Here is a 21461-nt window from a genome sequence, read left to right as displayed (position 1 = left end):
TTTTACCACTCCAGCATCTAAAGCAGTACGTTGACACACAGCGGTGGACCAAAACGTCTGTTGTGCTAATGACTCCAAAATTATATTATTTCTACCCTAATATGTTGTCTCTCTAGAGCTGTATAAAAGTTGAAAATGGGAACTTCTAAAATAGCAGATTTCCAGTCTGGGAGTATTCAAAGTGAAACAGAATGCCACCATTCTTCTTCTTCCAGTCAATTACTGATTCACCAAATATTTATTCACTACCTCATATATACTTGACACTGGGGATGTAAGGACAAGCAAAAACGATGGGCTTTTCTTATAATACTTAGAGGTGCGGAGAGGAGAAGGCAAATTATGGCTAAATACTCAAAGCTACGAAATAAACACTAGTGAACTGTCCCTGAAATTAAGGAGTACATTTCTAATAGAACATATAATGAAAGACATCACCATATTTGGAAAGATCAAAGATTCTGAATTAGAAATGAGATTCGCTTACTTGAAGACAACAATTTTCAATCTTTTTTTTTTTTTTTGGCTGCCACATACATGGATATATCCAGAGTTATGCATTCTTTCTACAACATACTAAATGAATAACTCTACTCCTAATAAACAAGGCATGAAGCTTCATAGTGCTTACCAGTTATACCACCCCTTCTTTTAAAAACAAACCAAAACAGGGCACCTGGTTGGCTCAGTTGGTAGAGCATGCAACTCTTAATATTAAGACTGTGAGTTTGAGCCCCATGTTGGGGGCAGAGTTTACTTAAAAACAAAGAACAAAAACAACAACAACAAAAAGCAATTCTTTATGTCTTGCAAAGCCAAGAACCTCAAGAGAAACCAATCTTAATTTCCTAGCCACAAACACTTGGTCCAGGGGTGTCTGGCTGAAGTATGCCGTATAAGGACTCTATATTGGAAGATATGACAGACAACTAGCTGCCCACGCAATACCGATTTTTCCCTTTTCCCTCCACTAGGAGATTTTGTTGGGCGTAGCAATATGCTCAGCTTTAAAACAAACAAACAACAAAAAAAAAAACCCACCAAATTTTTCTGCCTTTCTTGTATTAGGTATGGTTACATACAAGTTCTGGCCAAGGAGATGTAAGCAGAAGTCACTGGGTGCACTTCTGAGAAAGCTCTTCTAAGAAGGAGGAAGACAGCCACATTTTTAATCATCTCCCCCCTTTCCCTTCTTTCTGCCTAGAATAATATGAAGATAAGGGTAACATTCCATAAAGGGAGGAAAAGAAAGTTAGAGCTGAGCCTTTAATGAAATCATGAAATTGCTATACCAGCACCAAACCATCCACCTCCTGACTTCCATACTTTACAGGGAATTCCCCAATTCATTGAAGCCACTCTTGTGGGTCTTCTGTTATTTGCAGTTGAATCTAAGCCTAATGAATGCTGATGATAACTAATGGAACTAAATCAAACCTCTGTCCTTGGGAGCAATGGAAGAATATAATTCCCAAAGACATACACAGCCAAGAGTGAAAAGACACACCCTTATGCTGAACACTCAAAGCAGAGTTGCCTGAAATAAGAATTCTCAGGATACAAAGCTGTCTGAGCAGGTTTCTTCCTTGCAAATAGACAGAGCATTAACAACAATGGCATTGTTTTCTCTTCTGGTCAAGGATATTAGAATGCAGTTGAGAACAACACTATTTTTTAAATGGCCTTAAATATACTCTTTTAAAAAATTAAACAAAACAGGGGCGCCTGGGTAGCGCAGTCGTTAAAGCGTCTGCCTTCCGCTCAGGGCGTGGTCCCGGCGTACCGGGATCGAGTCCCACATCGGGCTCCTCTGCTGTGAGCCTGCTTCTTCCTCTCCCACTCCCCCTGCTGTGTTCCCTCTCTCGCTGGCTGTCTCTCTCTGTCAAATAAATAAATAAAATCTTTAAAAAAAAAAAAAAAAATTAAACAAAACAGTCACAAGTTTTGATGAATTATCAGAATCAAATTGCTAAGCACATTCCACATTCAAACACATTTATCTGGCATGCAGTTAAACAGGCTCATTAAACATTTATAAGAAATGGACAGAAAAGGGTATGCATAGCATAGCTTATTTAAAGATGATGGGTGGAGGGAAATCAGAGAGAAGGAAATCAAAACTGTATGAATTCCACAGACCTAAGAATAACTAGGAACAGTCCTGTTTACTTGCAGGGCTTCCTCCAGTCTGATAGCTTTCCTTAGACTATCCCTTTCATCTGTAATTTCTGAAAAACAGTTTTTCCAGATAAGTCTATAGATTAGTTTAAGTTCCCCTGAGAAAGCACTTGCTTCCTGTAGTTTCCATGAGAACATTAGGAAGTATATGAATGTAGAGGTTAGCAAAAACTGTGCAGGGTAGTCCAAAATACCAGATAAATTCACTGAAGGACAAAGCTAATACCATGGCGTGAGGTCTAGCAGGAAAAAATGAAATCTGTCATCTGAGCTTTGGATTTAATTGAGCTAATAAGACAGTGTCCAGACAAGGGTGACAAAAGTAGGAAATAAACATCAACAATATGGCATTTTATTACTCAGCTATCAGAAAGAACGAGTTCTCAACATTTGCTACAACATGGACGGCACTGGAGGAGATAATGCTAAGTGAAATAAGTCAAGCAGAGAAAGACAATTATCATATGATTTCTCTCATCTATGGAACATAAGAACTAGGAAGATCGGTAGGGGAAGAAAGGGATAAAGAAAGGGGGGGTAATCAGAAGGGGGAATGAAACATGAGAGACTATGGACTCTGAGAAACAAACTGAGGGCTTCAGAGGGGAGGGGGTGGGGGAATGGGATAGGCTGGTGATGGGTAGTAAGGAGGGCACGTATTGCATGGTGCACTGGGTGTTATACACAACTAATGAATCATCGAGCCTTACATCGGAAACCGGGGATGTACTGTATGGTGACTAACATAATATAATAAAAAATCATTATAAAAAAAAAACAATATGGCATTTTAAAAGAATCAAAAAGAACTATAATTACAGTTATAAAACATTCTCAAACATGTTTTCCATCTCCCACTTCCTTAAAATACACAGTAAGACTAACATGATTTAATAATTAAAACTGCACAATTAATTTTCTATACCTTGGTTCTATAAATTTGAGAGGGTATAGGGAGCAGGAAAGGAAAGAGAATTAAGTCTCCTGGGATTGCTTCAAGTGAAAGAAATCCTTTTTATATCACTAAATTTTATCCCAAAATCACTATTATTTTGGAAAACATAACCCAATAATGACAATAGTAACAACTAACACATAATGATTACTATGTACCATGCACTGTTCTAAGCACTTTATGTATATTAATTCATTTGATCCTCACAGTGATTCTATAAGGAAAATACTATTTTTATTCCCATTAGAATGACGAAAAAAAGGAGTCTTTAAATAATTTGCCTAAGGTCAAAGTTACTATGTGAAGCCAAAATTAAAAGTCAAGCAATCAAGTTCTAGAGTCCATGCTCTTAATCATTCTACCAAATTGTCTTTCTAGGTGTTACAACACCTAAATTCATTTGTAGTCAAACTGGACAGATCTGAAATTACTTCTTTCTTTCTTTCTTTCTTTCTTTCTTTCTTTCTTTCTTTCTTTCTTTCTTTTTTTTTTTTTTAGATTTTATTTGACAAGAGATTGAGATTGAGAGAGAGAGAGAGCATAAGCAGGGGGGAGTGGCAAAGGGAGCGGGAGAAGCAGGCTCCCAGTGAGCAGAGAGCCTGATGTGGGGCTCAATCCCAGGACCCTGGCATCATGACCTGAGCTGAAAGCAGATGTTTAACTGACTGAGCCACCCAGGCGCCCCTAAAATTATTTCTCCTTTTGCACTATCTTGTCAAGGTACTGTTATTCTCCCAATCACCCAAATTTGAATCTGTATGATAACTTTTGGTCTCTTGGTGCATTCCATATTCAATCAGTCATGCAACTAAACCCTGTCAATTAAATACCACTCCTTTCCACTCCTACTGCCATCATCCTGGTGATTCCATAGCCAAAAACTGCATCAGCTTTCCAAGGAGCCAATAGCTCATGCCAATCTTATTGATAAAACATCTTTTTCACATGAACTACAGTCTCTTATATCAGTTTTATGGGGGCATAATGATAATAAAATAGTCCTATAGTATTTGTAATTTAATGATACATCCAAACATTTTAGAACCTCAAACTTTCAAAAAAGGACTCGGAATATGTAAGTATTTTAATACAAATTCAGCAAACAGGCTTCTGATAAGGAAAAAACATAGTATTTCCAAGTACAGGAACAAAAACTGGAATATTAACCCGAATAGGTCAGGTTAATGCTATAAATTTATGGAAAAGAGCAAGACCATTGAAGATGATACGTATAAAACTATAAAGGCGAGTATATATACAAGAGAAAACTCACCATCACCATAAAAATGCTACAAGACTGAGTATGAAGGGTTAGGCCATGTCTGTCCTATTTACCACTGCACTCCCAGCACCAAACAAGCTGTCCGCACATAATAGGCACTAAAAAAATACTTAAAGATAAATCACTAGAAGTCTTCAATACAGGCTAAAGCCAGCTGATCACCTGGCAATATAAATAAACTGATTTAACCACCAAAACAGAGGTTGGAATTTGACCAGGAAAACTTCAAGGATTCCATAACATTTTCATCATCATCCCAGATTTTAAATGAAGGTCACACTCTAATAGGAAGGACTTTTAGAGAAATGTCTGCCAATATCTAGAGGCTACATCTTACCTACCAGTCAGTCTCTTTACACAAGTCTTTTTCAAGCAGGAGGAAAAAGAAAGAAGGGAAAGGGAATCACTAAACATTAGTGTTCTCAAAGGACAAATTACCCATTTATATATGTTTCTATATTTAGAAACTAAATAATCATGTTAATCTAAAAAAATACCAAGCCTATGAATCATATTAAAAGAATAAATCCTTGAGGCACGTGCAGGTTAAGCATCTGACTCTTGGTTTCAGATCAGGTCGTGATCATAGTCCTGAGATGGAGCCCCATGTTGGGCTCTGTGCTCAGTGCAGAGTCCGCCTAAGACTGTCTCTCCCTCTGCACCTCCCCTGTGTCACTCTCTCTCCCCCTCAAATTAATAAATAAATCTTTTTTTAAAAAAGAGTAAACCCTTAAGTGCTGTATTCTGTATATTAACAAATAATTAATGGAGGATATGTCCATGGTATCAAAAATACATAGAATTATTTTTCTTCCTTACAAGCTCCAAACGGAAAAGCCCTATATCAGTTAAACAATTGCTTAGTTGCAGGATTAATTCAGAAAAAGATAGGATTTTTATATGTGTACTTACCTTGCTTTAATGATAAACTAGAAATTTCTGACTCTTCATCTTTCTATCCTTTCCCTTGTACTTGTATGAAATATGAATATTTTAGAAAATATTGCATCATATACAAATAGGTTGCACGTTAAATGTGTAACCTATTCGATCACAGAAAATTATAATCATGATCATATACACTCATGTGTCTGAATAATTCTTGGCTACTTTAAGCAAACAAACTAACATCCATCACAATTTCACATTGAAGATATTTTCGTTAATAATTTGGTAAGGTTGGGGCGCCTGGGTAGCTCAGTCAGTTAAGCATCCAACTCTTGATGTGAGCTTGGTTCATGATCTCAGGGTTGTGAGATTGAGCCCCCAACACCCACTGCACTCGGCATGGAGTCTGCTTGTCCCTCTCCCTCTGCTCCTCCAACTTGCTCTCTGTCTCTCTTTCTCTCTAAAATAAATAAAATCTTTAAAAATAATAACAATAATTTGGTAAGGTGAAAAGTATATAGTTACAATTTGCTTGGTAATATCAGAAATATTCAAAATTCTAAAAGCTATTTAACCTATCATTTGCTTCCCTTAGACTATTTGGCAAGCAGCAACAGGTTGCCTTGGTTATTTACATGCTAAGGGGCCACCATTGTTCCTGTCGCTTTTTTTTTTTTACTGCTTTATATTTTTTTAATAGTGCTTATCACTTCTCACATATTTTATAATTTACTTATTCATTATGATTAGTGCCAGTCTCTCTCCACTAGATACTTAAATTCTAAGAAGACAAGTATTTTATCTGGTTCACTGCTGTATCTTCAACACTGCTTGACACATACTAACTGATCAATAAATAACTGTTAAATGAATGAGATGGCATTAAACCATAACTAAATTTCAAAATGACTATAAATTTTAAAGCAAAATTCTGGACAAATGAGCAAACTACCAAAAAAGAAATTGTGTTTTTCCTAAGTACTCACAAGCCTGTTCTTTAATGATCTTTTTTTTTTAAATCACCAGTGTTGGGGCGCCTGGGTGGCACAGCGGTTAAGCGTCTGCCTTCGGCTCAGGGCGTGATCCCGGCGTTCTGGGATCGAGCCCCACATCAGGCTCCTCCGCTGGGAGCCTGCTTCTTCCTCTCCCACTCCCCCTGCTTGTGTTCCCTCTCTCACTGCCTGTCTCCATCTCTGTCGAATAAATAAATAAAATCTTTAAAAAATAATAAAATAAAATAAATCACCAGCGTTACTAGAACTGACACACAAATTCAGTAAAGTCACAGAATACAGAATCAACATACACAGATTTGTTGCATTTCTATACACCACTAATGAAGCATCAAAAAGAGAAATCAAGGAATCTATCCCATTTACAACAGCACCAAAAACCATAAGATACCTAGGAATAAATCTAACCAAAGAGGTAAAAGATCTATACTCTGAAAACTATAAAACACTTATGAAAGAAACTGAAGATGACACAAAGAAATGGAAAAACACTCCATATTCATGGATTAGAAAAACAAATATTGTTAAAATGTCCATACTACCCAGAGCAATTACATATTTAATTCAATCCCTATCAAAATACCAATAGCATTTTTCAGAACTAGAACAAACAATACTAAAATGTGAATGAAACCACAAAATACCCTGAACAGCCAAAGCAATCTTGAAAAGCAGAGCTAGAGGTATCACAATTCTGGACTTTAAATTATATTACAAAGCTGTAGTGATCAAGACATATGGTACTGGCACAAAAACAGACACATATATCAATGGAGTAGAATAAAGAATCCAAAAATGAACCCACAACTACATGGTCAACTAATCTTTGACAAAGCAGGAAAGACTATCCAATGGGAAAAAAAGAGTCTCTCTTCAACAAATGATGTTTGGAAAACTGGAGAGCAAGATGCAAAAAACTGAAACTGGACCACTTTCTTATACCATACACAAAAATAAATTCAAAATGGATGAAAAACCTAAATGTGAGACAGGAAGTCCTCAAAATCCTAGAGAAGAACACTGGTAGTAACCTCTTTGACACTGGCCAGAGCAACTTCTTACTAGATATGACTCCTGAGGCAAAGGAAACAAAAGCAAAAATAAACTATTGGGATTTTTTCAAGATAAAAATCTTCCACACAATGAAGGAAATGATCAACGAAACTGAAAGGCAACCTACAGAATGGGAGAAGAAACTTGCAAATGACGTATCAGGTAAAGGGTTAGTATCCAAAATCTATAAAAACTTATAACACTCAATGCCCAAAAAACAAATAATCCCGTTAAGAAATGGACAGAAAACATGAATAGACATTTTTCCAAAGAAGACATACAGATGGCCAACAGACACGTGAAAAGATGCTCAACATCACTTGACATCAGGAAATACAAATCAAAACTACAATTTCTCACCTCACACCAGTCAGAATGGCTAAAATTGACAACACAGGTTGGGGTGCCTGGCTGGCTCAGTTGGTGGAGCATGCAACTCCTGATCTCAGGGTTTTAAGTTCGAGCCCCACATTGGGTGTGGAGATTACTTAAAAATAAAAATATTTTTTAAAAAACAATAAAGGAACTATCAGCTGTTGGCAAGGATGTGGAGAAAGGGGAACCCTCTTACACTGTTGGTGGGAAGGACAGTATGGAGGTTCCTCAAAAAGTTAAAAATAGAACTACCCTATGATCCAGCAATTGCACTACTAGGTATTTACCCAAAGGATACAAAAACACAGATTCAAAGAGATACATGCACCCTGGTGTTCACAGCAGCATTATTAACAATAGCCAAACTATGGAAAGGCCCCAAATGTCAACTGATGAATGCCCATCAACTGATGAATGTGGTATGTGTACGTATATATATACACACGCACCACATCTTCATATAATATATATAACCGAACATCAGCCATAAAACAGAATGAACCCTTGCTATTTGCAGTGACGTGATGGAGCTGTAGGGTATCACGCTAAGCAAAGTCAGTCAGAGAAAGACAAATACCGCGATTTCACTCATGTGTGGAATTTAAGAAACAAAACAGATGAACATAGGGGCTAAAAACAGAGAGAGGCAAAGCAGAAAACAGACTCTTAACTACGGAGAACAAACTGAGGGTTACTGGGGGGAGGTGGGCGGGGGGATGGGTTAAATGGGTGATGGGGATTAAGGAGGGCAGCTGTGATGAGCACCGGGTGTTGCATGTAAGTCATGAATTACTAGATTCTACACCAGGAACTAATGTTACACTGTATGTTAACGAACCGGAATTTAAATAAAAACTTGAGGAAAAAAAATCACCTGTCACCTCTATTTAAGTTACTAGTTTCTGGACTCCACCCTTAAACTTTTTTCATGTTTAGAAAGTGATTTTTCACTTTTAGTACTAGCAGCATCACATCACTCCACTTAAAGTTGTCACTGTCACTAACGGGCAGCAGGCTGTTCTGTGAAATAAAATTACACACATCCCCACATAGAACAAGAGTAATATAATTGAAATGCATCTTCCAGAAGTGTTAAAGAGGCCACGGTTAGTTTAAAAGAATCTCTGGTTGATGGAATGAGTAGAAAGTATCACTTTTGAGCAGGGACCTTCCTGCGTCTCTTTTTATTTTTTTTTAAAGATTTTATTTATATATTTGACAGAGATAGAGACAGCCAGCGAGAGAGGGAGCACAAGCAGGGGGAGTGGGAGAGGAAGAAGCAGGCTCATAGCGGAGGAGCCTGACGTGGGGCTCGATCCCAGAACACCGGGATCACGCCAGGATCACGCCCTGAGCGGAAGGCAGACGCCCAACCGCTGTGCCACCCAGACGCCCCCCTGTGTCTCTTTTTACCTCAGAGCATGTCTCTTCCTCTACTTTTCTGGCCTCAGAAAGTAAAACATTTACAACAAGAATCCAGGACTCGACTTCATCTCCTTTATCAGTACTCAGAAGTCTCAGGGAAAGAAGCAGCACACCCAGTGTGCCTCAAACAATGGAAATCATAATCAAATCACAAATTGGTGGTACATCTCATACAAGTTTCATATTAGTTTCTCTCCAAAGTACATACTGCTGAATTTGAGAAAAATACTTAAGATCTTACCGTATTTTTAATGAAATCTTTCACTCAGTTACAAACCCAATAGTGGAATCTAACTTTTTCATTAGAATACTACGGCTGTCATAATCAAAGTTATTCCCAAATTCACATGTACGATAGGCATTTCTTATAAAAACAGTCTGTTTTCAGAGGAAATAAATATCCTTAGTTACCACAGATTTGTATCATGAGACTCTTCTGATTTTAACATTGAAACACTTTTCATGTCTTTCTAATGCCAGTTAAGCCTAATTAGAATAAGGCTTATCCTGTTAACTTAATCATTTTTAAAAGTAGCAGGAAAAAAAAAAACAACCTTTTTAAAGAATGAGTTTGCCTCCACTAACACAAAGAATATTTTATTTTAATTTCTAAAAAGCTTTAGTAGGGAGTCAAAGGACCAGGGTTTTATTATTGTCTCAGGCAATATTAGGAGCTTTATGATCTTGGGCCAGTTATTAAATCTCTAGATTTCAATATCTTATTTTTAGTATGAATGCAGATTAACTAAATTAATTTAAACTGAATTTATGAATGCAGATTAATTTAAATTAATAAAATTTTTTAACTTACCTAAAACTGTCAGTTTTCTCTTCAGTTTTCCAAATCTTGAACTTATATAAATTTTCCCAACTTCTGAAGTGACCTTTCTAAATTTCTGCATACATTTCAAATTCTGGACAATTCCTGGCTGAACTTGAAGTATCTTTAATTTAGCCAGAATTCACTGTTTAAAGAAATAAACCTTACGAACTTATTACCTTTATTATTAATTTATGAAATACTGATACCAACTTTTATCTTTTATTATATTTAAGGAGATGTCAGAAATCATTCTTACCACCCCCCTGCATGGACACATCTCAGAACAATGCAATAGTACACTATCGCTGACCTAAGTACAAGCTACATAAAAATATTTCCAACTAAGATACGTGTATATCATTTCAAGGGATTTCTTTTTTTTTTTTTTTTTTAATTTTATTTATTTGACAGAGAGAGAGTACAAGCACGGGGAGCGGTAGAGGGAGAAGCGGGCTCCCTGCTCAGCGGGAGTTGATCCCAGGGGCTCGATCCCAGGACCCTGGGATCATATCCTGAGCCAAAGGCAGACGCTTAACTGACTGAGCCACCAAGCGCCCCTCAAGGCATTTCTGAAAAGTAAAGGAAGTCTAGTGATGATAAAATTTGCTATAAATTAGTAGAGACAGGCACATCACTGACAGATTTATAATTGATAGCTTTATAATTAATAAGATTTTAGTTCTCAAAGATCAAAAACTTTTCCTTGATAAATCTACATATATGTGTTTTGTCACCTTAGTAACTCTTTCCCCCTAAAATTTTGCATATTGGTGATATGAGTGACTTTTTATAGACACATGAGTACCACTAGAGGCCACCAAATACTTCACTTTTTAAAACTGGCTCATTTGTAACATAAGGAGTGCCGGTGCACAGTAATATCCATAACTGGGAAAGTTCCACATGAATACTCAAAGCACAACACAAACTCAAGCAAAAATATCTGAACATATTCCATATAATAAATAAGATGTCTAGATTACAGAAGAACTTGATTAGTCCAAAAACTGAGGGTTGGAGAGATGGATAACATCAAAATATCATTTCTTATATACCTTTGAAAATAGATTATATGACCTAGGAAATGGATGCTCTCTCTAAATAGCTGTTGTCATTTATAATTAAATTATTTATCTATACAGAGGTATATATACAGATATAGAGAGATAAATAAAATCCAAATTTCACATATTATTTCTTCCATACCACAGTCTTCCACATATAATGTTTTCATATCTAAAGTTGACTACCATCTACAGCAATTAAAACTTTAAGAAGTTCTATTGTCAAAGTCACCACACATATTTGAATTACCCAAAATTCTGACTTGAAGAATAAAACCTGGCTCAGAAGCAAAGATAACACCTGAGAAAACTTGCCCTGAGTTTCTAGGTGAACTGCTGCATGTGCCCTCGTTTCTTCCAATGTCCTCCTCCTCATTAAAGGAAAATAGGAAAAAACAGAAAGCTCAAGTAACACCCGAATTCTGTAAATCCAAGTGAAATCTATGAAACAAAATGGGAATTCTTGCTATCTGAATATCCACCTTTTTTTTGCATAATGATATATTCTTCTTCAAAGGTTTTCAGGTACTCCAGAAAAACTTTATTCAGTCATGTTTTGGTGTTCTATCTCAAGTCTTTCCTTAACTAAAGGTTGCAAAGATGTTCTCTTCAGTTTTCTTTCAAAACTTTTTAGTTCCAGCTTTTACAGTTAGTCCATAATCCATTTCAGGCTAATTTTTCTGTGTAGTGTGAGGTATGACTAGGATTCAAGTACAGAAGACTGACATAATAGTGATACCACCACTTTCTTTCTTTCTTTTTATTATAATCATATTTTTTATTATGTTAGTCACCATACAGTACATCCCTGGTTTCTGATGTAAAGTTCGATGATTCATTACTTGCATATAACACCCAGTGCACCATGCAATACGTGCCCTCCTTACTACCCATCACCAGCCTATCCCATTCCCCCACTCCCCTCCCCTCAGAAGCCCTCCATTTGTTTCCCAGAGTCCATAGTCTCTCATGCTTCATTCCCCTTTCTGATTATCCCCCCTTTCTTTATCCCTTTCTTCTCCTACCAATCTTCCTAGTTCTTATGTTCCATAGATGAGAGAACCATATTTATTGTCTTTCTCTGCTTGACTTATTTCACTTAGCATTATCTCCTCCAGTCCTGTCCATGTTGCAGCAAATGTTGAGAAATCGCTCTTTTTGATGGCTGAATAATATTCCATTGTATATATAGACCACAACTTCTTAATCCAGTCATCTGTTGAAGGGCATCACGGCTCCTTCCACGATTTAGCTATTGTGGACAAAGCTGCTATGAACATTGGGGTGCATATGGCCCTTCTCTTCACTATGTCTGTATCTTTGGGGTAAATACCCAGTAGTACAATGGCTGGGTCATAGGGTAGCTCAATTTTTAACTTTTTAAGGGACCTCCACACTGTTTTCCAGAGTGGCTGTACCGACCTGCATTCCCACCAACAATGTAGGAGGGATCCCCTTTCTCCACAGCCTCTCCAACAATTGTTGTTTCTTGCCTTGTTAATTTTTGCCACTCTAACTGGCATAAGATACCACCACTTTCCAGAGAAAATAACACATACACAGAGAAAAAAGAAAACTGAAACAGTAATCAAAACAGTATGGTACTAGCAAGAAAAAACACAGAGATTGATACATAGAACAGAATAGAGATCCCAGAAATAAACCGACACTTATATGGTCAATTAATCTGTAACAAAGGAGGCAAAAATACTCAGTGCGGAAAAGACAGTTTCTTCAACAAATGGAGCTGGGAAAACTAGACAGCCACATGCACAAGAAGGGAACTGGACCATTTTCTTACACCATGTACAAAAATAAATTCATAATGAATTAGATTTGTATGAAGAACCTGAAACCATAGAACTCCTAGAAGAAAACATAGGCAATAAGCTCTGTGGCACTGGTCTTAGCAATATTTTGGGGGGACCAGTCTCCTCAGGCAAGGGCAACAAAAGCTGAAACAAACAAATGGGACTACATCAAACTAAAAAACTTTTGCACAGTGAAAGAAACCATCGACAAAACTTGGAGGCAACCTACTGAATGGGAGAAGATATTTGCAAATCATACATCCAATAAGAAGTTAATATCCAAAATACATAAAGAACTTACACAACTTAATACCAAAAAGCAACCTGAATTTCAAAATAGCAGAGCACTTGAACCAACATTTTTTCAAAGAAGACATACAGATTTCCAACAGGCATATGAAAAGATGGTCAACATCACTGATCATCAGGGAAATGCAAAATCACAAGGAAATATCACCTCACACCTGTGAGATTAGCTACTGTGAAAAAAAAATAACAAGTGTTGGTGAGGCTGTAGAGAAATGGGAACCTTCGTGCACTGTTGGTGGGAATGCAAACTGGTGCAGCCACTGTGGAAAACAGTAGAGGTTCCTCAAAATATTAAAACTAGGACTACCATACAATTCAGTAATTCCACTTCCAGGTTTTACGTAAAGAAAACAAAAACACCAACTCAAAGAGTTATATGTACACCTGTGTTCACTGTGCCATTATTTACAATAGCCAAAATATGGAAGCAACCTAAGTATCCATCAATGGATGAATAAATAAAGAAAATCTGCCGTAAATATGTGTGTGTGTGTGTGTGTGTGTGTGTGTGTGAGAGAGAGAGAGAGAGAGAGAGAAACAAACCTATGGAGTTTGTTCATCAAATTAGCATGATGAAGACTGTCTTGTATCCTATCTGACACTAAAAGCATGGGTTTTTTTTTTTCCAATACCAACCAGGTATCCAACAATTCCATTCAATTCTGACACTAAATACCCAGCGTTAGCACAGACTCCACAGGTCAAGGGCTCAGGGCTCAGCTCCACAAGAATGCCCTCACTTTAGATACTAGCTGCAAACTAGCCTAAGCTTATTCACTTCTGCATGCAGAATATAAATTCAGGGGCTTACCCAACCAACCCCCTCAGGTTCAGTAATTTGTTAGAAAAACATAATTCACAGAAAAATACTTGTATTTACCAATTTATTATAAAGAATACAACTCAGGAACAACCAAATAGAAGTATTAGGCAAAGTATGGAGAAGAAGGACCTTCAGAGCCTCCATACCTTCTCGAAGGACACTACCTTCCCACCACATCAATGTGTTCACCAATACAGAAGATCTCTGAACCCTCTCATTTAGGTGTTTTTATGGTAAGTTTCATTTGGCAGTCACAGTTGATTAAATCATTGGCTGCTGGTGATTGAACTCAGTCAGTCTCCAGCCTCTCACCCCTCCCTAGTGGGGCTGAAATTTCCAAACCTCTAATCACAGGGTTGATTCCTGAAGCAATCTAGGGTCCACTAAACCAGTCAGCTATTCATTAGCATACAAAAGACAGTAAATTCCAAGAGTTTCAAGAGTTCTGTGCCAGGAGCTGAGACAAAGACTAAATATTAGTGATGTCCAAACATAAAATGGTCAAGGAGAATTACGATAAGGGAAAAGATGTTCAAATTCATCAGGAACACTGTGGTAGAGAAAAGCTAGTTGTTCACTCTATCTGTTTCGCTTTCTCCTAAGCACATATCTAGGCTTTATTTGCCAAACTCCCATTATAGTTAATGGGGGCTCCATAACTGACTTCTGATAAATCTAATGAAGTGATGTATACAGCTTCCCAGGCCTATCCCATAAAACTCAACCCTAACCTCCATGCTTTCTCTTACCACTCTGTCAGTGGTGATACCCAAGATAATCCTGAGAACAAAACTCTGAAGATGGCAAACCCCACTCCCATCTATCCCACAGCCACTAATTTTAGACTTCATGAAAGTAAGAAGAGAAAAACTTCTATCACGCTAGCCACAAAAATCTCAAGGTTTATCTATTACAACAGCTATTATTACCTTCATAGACTAAGAAAATATTAAAAACTTCAACTTTGTAATTTCAGAATGGAAAAGACATAAACTATACTTCAGAATAAACCCTTGAGGTGTAAGATGGCTGTATGAGTTGAGAGTGGATGGCAAGAAATCATAACACTATAGCTTATTAAAATATTAATAGACAATCCCCTGATAACAGCCTTATAGGAGTAGTAGTATTATCAGAAAAGGCAAATGAACTTTGCTCATGGTTTTAAAATTATTGATACCATATTCTTTCCACTGTACCACACTTGTCTCTTAGAAAAATGGAGACAGCAAATGAAGGAGAATCATTTGAAACATTTACAATTAAGAAACAGGATAATAGCTAAAAGAGATAAAGTCAAGAAAAGATTTTTTTAGCTAGACTTAACGATACTTGAGATCAATGGAAACAGAAGACTAGAAAAAGGAACGGGAAGCTAAGAAGAGCAGAATAATCCACAGCTGCGATGCAACAATTACACGACAGATAAGCAGCAATACTCCTGGTGCTAATGAGGGCCAGGCTGTGAGCAAACAATGTGAATCTGGAGTAGCTTAGCCCTCGTAGATCTACATCTTCCTCAGGAAGTTCTCTATGGCTTCAAAGCATCAAGTACAGGAGAACTTAGCATGGGAGGAAACCTTGTCCCACGGTGGTTCTGAGAGCAGTGCTGGAGTAGCAGACCACAGAGATGGGTGGTGAAAGATTCTTCAGCATAACTGAGATTATCAATGTATCAGCAAAATAAAGAGAATTAGAAGTAACTGAAAGTCTAGTTAACAAGCCACTTCAGTGAGCACAGAGGAATGTGAGAATAACACTAAGACTGAGTATCCTCCACTTCAGAGATGCTGAGAGAATCTACTATTTCAGACGCATGCTCTAGACAACATCAGGTTCCAACCTGCCATGTGGTTTTACCACTTCAAAGACACAATTGTCTGGGAGTAGAAAACGAAAATGTGAGTTCAAACCACCACTTACCAGCTTAACCTCCATTTATATCTACTTGCTTTGTCATGAACATAACTTTAAAAGTCATTTTTGTACTCCCTAGCATGTTTTAAAAGCCACGTCTTCATACCTCAGAGCAGCCGTCTTAGTTTTCAGCCTCAACTCTATCCAAAATCGAAAGTCCTTCCACACATTCTTTATACCATCTTTAAAACTGAATTCATCAGCGGCACCTGGGTGGCTCAGTCGGTTAAGCATCTGCCTTCAGCTCAGGTCATGATCCTTGAGTCCCAGGACAGAGTCCCACATGGCGGGGCTCCCCACTCAGCAGGGTGTCTGCTTCTCCTTCTGACCCTCCCCCCCTCATGTTCTCTATCTAATAAATAAATAAAATCTTTTTTAAAAACTTAAATAAAATAGGGGCGCCTGGGTGGCTCAGTCGTTAAGCATCTGCCTTCGGCTCAGGGCGTGATCCCAGCGTTCTGGGATGGAGCCCCACATCGGGCTCCTCCGCTGGGAGCCTGCTTCTTCCTCTCCCACTCCCCCTGCTTGTGTTCCCTCTCTCTCTGGCTGTCTCTCTCTGTCAGATAAATAAATAAAATCTTTAAAAAAAAATAAAATAAAATAAAAAACTGAATTCATCAACAAGTGCCCCATGTCAGCACAGAGGCTTTGGACACTACCTGTAATATCCTTCATAGGTACCTTTTATAATTATATATTTTTTATAATCATATATTTTTTATTTTTAGCTGTCTTTATGTATTTCTCAAATCTCCCTGGCTGGCAAATTATCCTGCCTATCTTTATTCTAAATAATTACTCATACAGGTGGCTTTTTATATTCACATGCAGAAACCTACATTTTTACCTATTGCCCTATACTTCATCTTCTTAGCTAATACCCTATAACTATGCCTTTTAGAATCTTTGTGAACCCTGACTATCATCCAATATGTTCACTACCTTTCTCATTCTCCTTTCATGCATACTCTACAAAAGAGGGAGAATATTCTCTTCCATCCTTTCTATACTCAGTTCCCTGACCACACAGTATTTATATCTAGGTCAAATGGACAACTGCTATCCCATTTGTTATGCTCAATGCATTCTAAACGGCTTAAAGAATTAGAGCATTACATGGTACTTTAACTTCTCTGCACAAATAACATCCCATACTAAGACTACCTCTATGTTAAAACTACAGAAAGTTGCATACACTGGTTTTTATTTCCCTCTTTTCCCCAATCATATTGAAGGTGGTCAAACCACTAGTCTATAAATAACTGAACTAATTTTTTACAAACATGAAACTCAGAAATTCTTTTAAAGATTTTATTTATTTCACATAAAGAGAGCAAGAGAGCACAAGCAGGGGGAGCAGCAGAGGGAGAGGGAGAAGCAGACTCCCCAGTGAGCAGGGAGCCCACTGGGGGATTTGATCCCAGGGCCCTGAGATCATGACCTGAGCCAAAGGCAGATGCTTAACCAACTGAGCCACCCAGGTGAACCCAAAAACTCTAACTAAACATTTATTACTCTTTTATTCAAGTAACATTCTTTTTATCATACTACTAGTCTTCTAAAAAAAATTAGATAGCTCTAAAAATGTCTCAGTGCAGGCATTCCAGTGAAGAACATGGCACAAAATTTTCTGAATAATAATACAAAAGGATTCACTTCTGAGACAGGGCACCGTTAAAAAGAGCTAGTGCCAGAACAACACTATTTTGCTGATGTCCAAACCCTAGCCAATAAAAATACTTGTTCCCATAATCAGAAATAGATTGTTAGCCATAGAATGCCTCTGCAAAACAATTCCTAAATTTTCTTTGAAATATTGTTACTAAAATTAACACTAACTTTATTTATATGACTGTCTGTGGTTTCCATGCGTGCCTAAAAAGCACAAGGAAAAGATAAAAATATCCCAGAACTGGAAAAGTAGTCATTATGTTTGGTTTAGCTTATTTTCATATTTTTATTTTTAAAATCCATCCAAATTAAAGTTCAGCATTTCTCAATAGATGAAAAGAAAAAAAGGGCAATTTTTAAAAAAGATTTTATTTATTTGAGAGAGAAAGCAAGAGGGGGGAAGAGAGGGAGAGAGAGAGAGAGAGAGAGAGAGCACGAGCTGGGGAGGGGCAGAGAACCAGACTCCCTGCTAAGTAGGGAGCCCTATGTGGGACTCTGGGATCATGACCTCAGCCGAAGGCAGGCACTTAACCGACTCAGCCATCCAGGCGCCCAAATGGCAAATTTTTTACATAAAAACAGAAGGAACAAATTCAGCATCCTCTAAATTAAATTTGGGTTTTGACTTATCAGTGAAAGGATACCTAAAATCCTTTCCCACAAGTCATAAAGTTTAATCTTCAGGCTAAACACAATAATTTGTATTAGAACTTATATACAACAAATATATGCTGACTGAGGAAGAAAGGTGACAACAGAAAATAATGTCAGTATTATACTCTGAACCCATATTCATCCTCAGGCAAAATAAACATGTGAAGTTGGTTTCTATACAACAACATAGCATTCTTTTAACATTTCTGAACCTCAGTTCTTTAAAATTATAGAACCCTGTTTTCAGATCCTGCATTTACACTAAAATATAAATGCCAACCACAGTTTAAAGTGTCACTCTCAGAATATTCTCCGATTGTGGCTGAGACTAACAGTATTTCATGTGGTAATGGGTTTGAAACCTAGCTCTGCTGCATCTTAGCTGTTAGAGCTTAGTGAAATTGTTTAAACTTCCTAATCCTCAGTTTACTTATCATAAATTAGACATACTACCATCAATCAACCAATTTATGTGAGTTCATCATAATCTATCAATTCTATGCAACTGTTAGATATGAACATTAATGTTATATGCTAAAACTTGTCCACTACTTTGGAAGGGCTAAGATTTTTTCTTTTTCCTGTAAATCACTGGAATAGGGTCACGATCACCCTGGAATCAACAAACCACTTAGTAGGGCCCCTGGGCGGCTCAGTCGGTTAAGCGTCTGCCTTCAGCTCAGGTCATGATGCCAGGGTCCTGGGATCGAGCCCCACGTTGGGCTCCCTGCTCAGCGGGGAGCCTGCTTCTCCCTCCCCTCTGCCTGCTGCTCCCCCTACTTGTGCTCTTTTCTCTGTGTAAATAAAGTAAATACATAAAATTTAAAAAAACAAACCACTTAGGGACTGAGCCAGATCACCTAAAATTAGACTAAAATTTTATTAGGCCTCCATCTGGTGTTGCTACTACAGGAGTTAGGTTACACAGTATTTCACAGTTATTCAAGTTATTGCTATTCAAATGCAGAATGGTTGCATGCCTCTAATACACAAGTATAGCACAAAGCAATAAATAATAAAAAGACAACAAAATTAACAGTTAATGATTCTATTAGGTTTTTAAAATGGGCTTTAATACATGTTAGATCAAAAAATTTATTTTGGGGGCGCCTGGGTGACACAGCGGTTAAGCGTCTGCCTTCGGCTCAGGGCGTGATCCCAGTGTTATGGGATCGAGCCCCACATCGGGCTCCTCCGCTATGAGCCTGCTTCTTCCTCTCCCACTCCCCCTGCTTGTGTTCCCTCTCTCGCTGGCTGTCTCTATCTCTGTTGAATAAATTTAAACAATCTTTAAAAAAAAAAAATTTATTTTTTACCTGAGAAAGCACAAGAGACATTAAGAGTATCACCATTGCTATTCAATGATGGAAAAATTAAAAGGGAAAACAATTTCCAATGTAATCCAGTAGATCAAATACTTTTTAAATATTAATCCAATGCAAAAAAAAAAAAAATCTTGAATGCTTTGCTAAGAATCAGCCAAGAGGTCGCCTAGGAAAATCTTAAGTGAGGAAAAGTTCTGTCTACCTCTTAGCACTTCCACTTCCCCAGTCAGCAGCATACGACGCTACTTGTTATTGGAGATACACTGACAGCACCTAACATGGGAGTGTCTGTCACACAAAGGAAAAATACCATTTACTAGGTAGTGAAATCAGTATGTCTCTCCCCCTCACTACTGGAAAAACATCAGAGACATCACAGAATCCATTCCCTTGGCTTTCAAAACACAAAAATAATCCCTTCCCAGTCATAGCTAAATAGCCCCAATAATGTCTGCTGTTCTTGAAACTTATGACAGTGGTTTACTGTCACACTGTCAAAATAATGTAGTTTATATCCCTCCATACTTTAATATGACGGACAGTAAGAACTCACAAGAGTTCTCAATGGTCCACAGCACCAAAATTTTCCCCTTTCAGTCATCACTAAAAAGGATGCTGAAGCAGGGCTTAAAAACGTTGACAGTACAAATACCCGGTTATCCACACCATAAGGCCACTTACAAGTATATGTATGCATGAGGGGGAGAAGACAAAGGACTACAAGGGGCTCTCCAAAAAGTTACTTTTCCTTAGATCCTCACGTTCTTTCCCCATTTTTTGTACCAAACTTCAAGATTTGCCCTCTCTGTGTGTCTACAGAACCCACAGCCCTCTTTACACCGTTGGGTTAGAACAATCAAAATGAAGCCTTCAGCACGGTATCTTTCATCCCCCGTAAGCAGAAATGAACAGTCATTAGCTAGAATGAGGAAATTTATAATTTATAATTTATAATTTTCAACATCAGTTTTATTCCTAATGGGTATTTCTGACCCATAATAACAAGAGAACGAACAATTCTGCTGTGGGAGTTGGGGGAGGAAGGGGAGATGCTGCAACATGTGGAACAAACGACGGTGACGGCAACAGCAATCATCACCATCACCACCGTCCACAAGCTACCTCGTTTGCTGAGCACTTACATTATGGAAGCCACTGTTCACAGCATTTTGTATACTTTTCCCCATGTTATCTTGACAATACCCTATGAGATTGGTATTGTTGTTATCCTCATTTTAGAGATGAGGACACTGCTGCTCAAAGAAGTTAAGTAACTCATCTAAAATTATACCATACAGCTGGGATTTCAACCCGGGCAGTCTCCTCCAGAGCCTGGACTCTTCACTATTAAATCATATCAAATGTTCTCTCAACAAGAAGTGCTTTAAAGAACAGCTCTCGTGTGTGTGTGTGTGTGTATACACTCACACAACATAAATACATATAGACACACACATACACACTTATCCATACTCCACTATGTTTGAGAACAAAACTCTATAGTCACATTGCAAAATACCTTAGTACTCGTCTTTCCAGCCCCTCATTTTACCACCATGCATCTGTCATCAGATAGAATGTCCTGGCCATCGAAATTATGCTTAATCGTTAAACTCCTTTAAAATGACTAACAAAAATAGGGGCGCCTGAGTGGCACAGCGGTTAAGCGGCTGCCTTCGGCTCAGGGCGTGATCCCGGCGATCTGGGATCTAGCCCCACATCAGGCTCTTCCCCTATGAGCCTGCTTCTTCCTCTCCCACTCCCCCTGCTGTGTTCCCTCTCTCGCTGGCTGTCTCTATCTCTGTCGAATAAATAAATAAAATCTTTAAAAATAAATAAAATAAAATAAAATAAAATGACTAACAAAAATAAAGCAGTTGAATTGCACTATTATA

General features: G+C 37.8%; 1 protein-coding gene across 10 annotated transcripts in view; it reads right to left on the bottom strand.

Moving 5' to 3' along the window:
- Nucleotides 1–21461, bottom strand: part of SBF2 (SET binding factor 2) — a 460355-nt gene that overhangs the window by 343979 nt on the left and 94915 nt on the right. The window lies entirely within an intron of this gene.

The sequence above is a fragment of the Ursus americanus genome, chromosome 16 (genome assembly GCF_024610735.1).
Source record: "Ursus americanus isolate L20-20 chromosome 16, mUrsAme1.1.p, whole genome shotgun sequence".
NCBI lineage: Eukaryota > Metazoa > Chordata > Mammalia > Carnivora > Ursidae > Ursus > Ursus americanus.
This window is presented reverse-complemented; position numbering and strand designations above follow the sequence as displayed.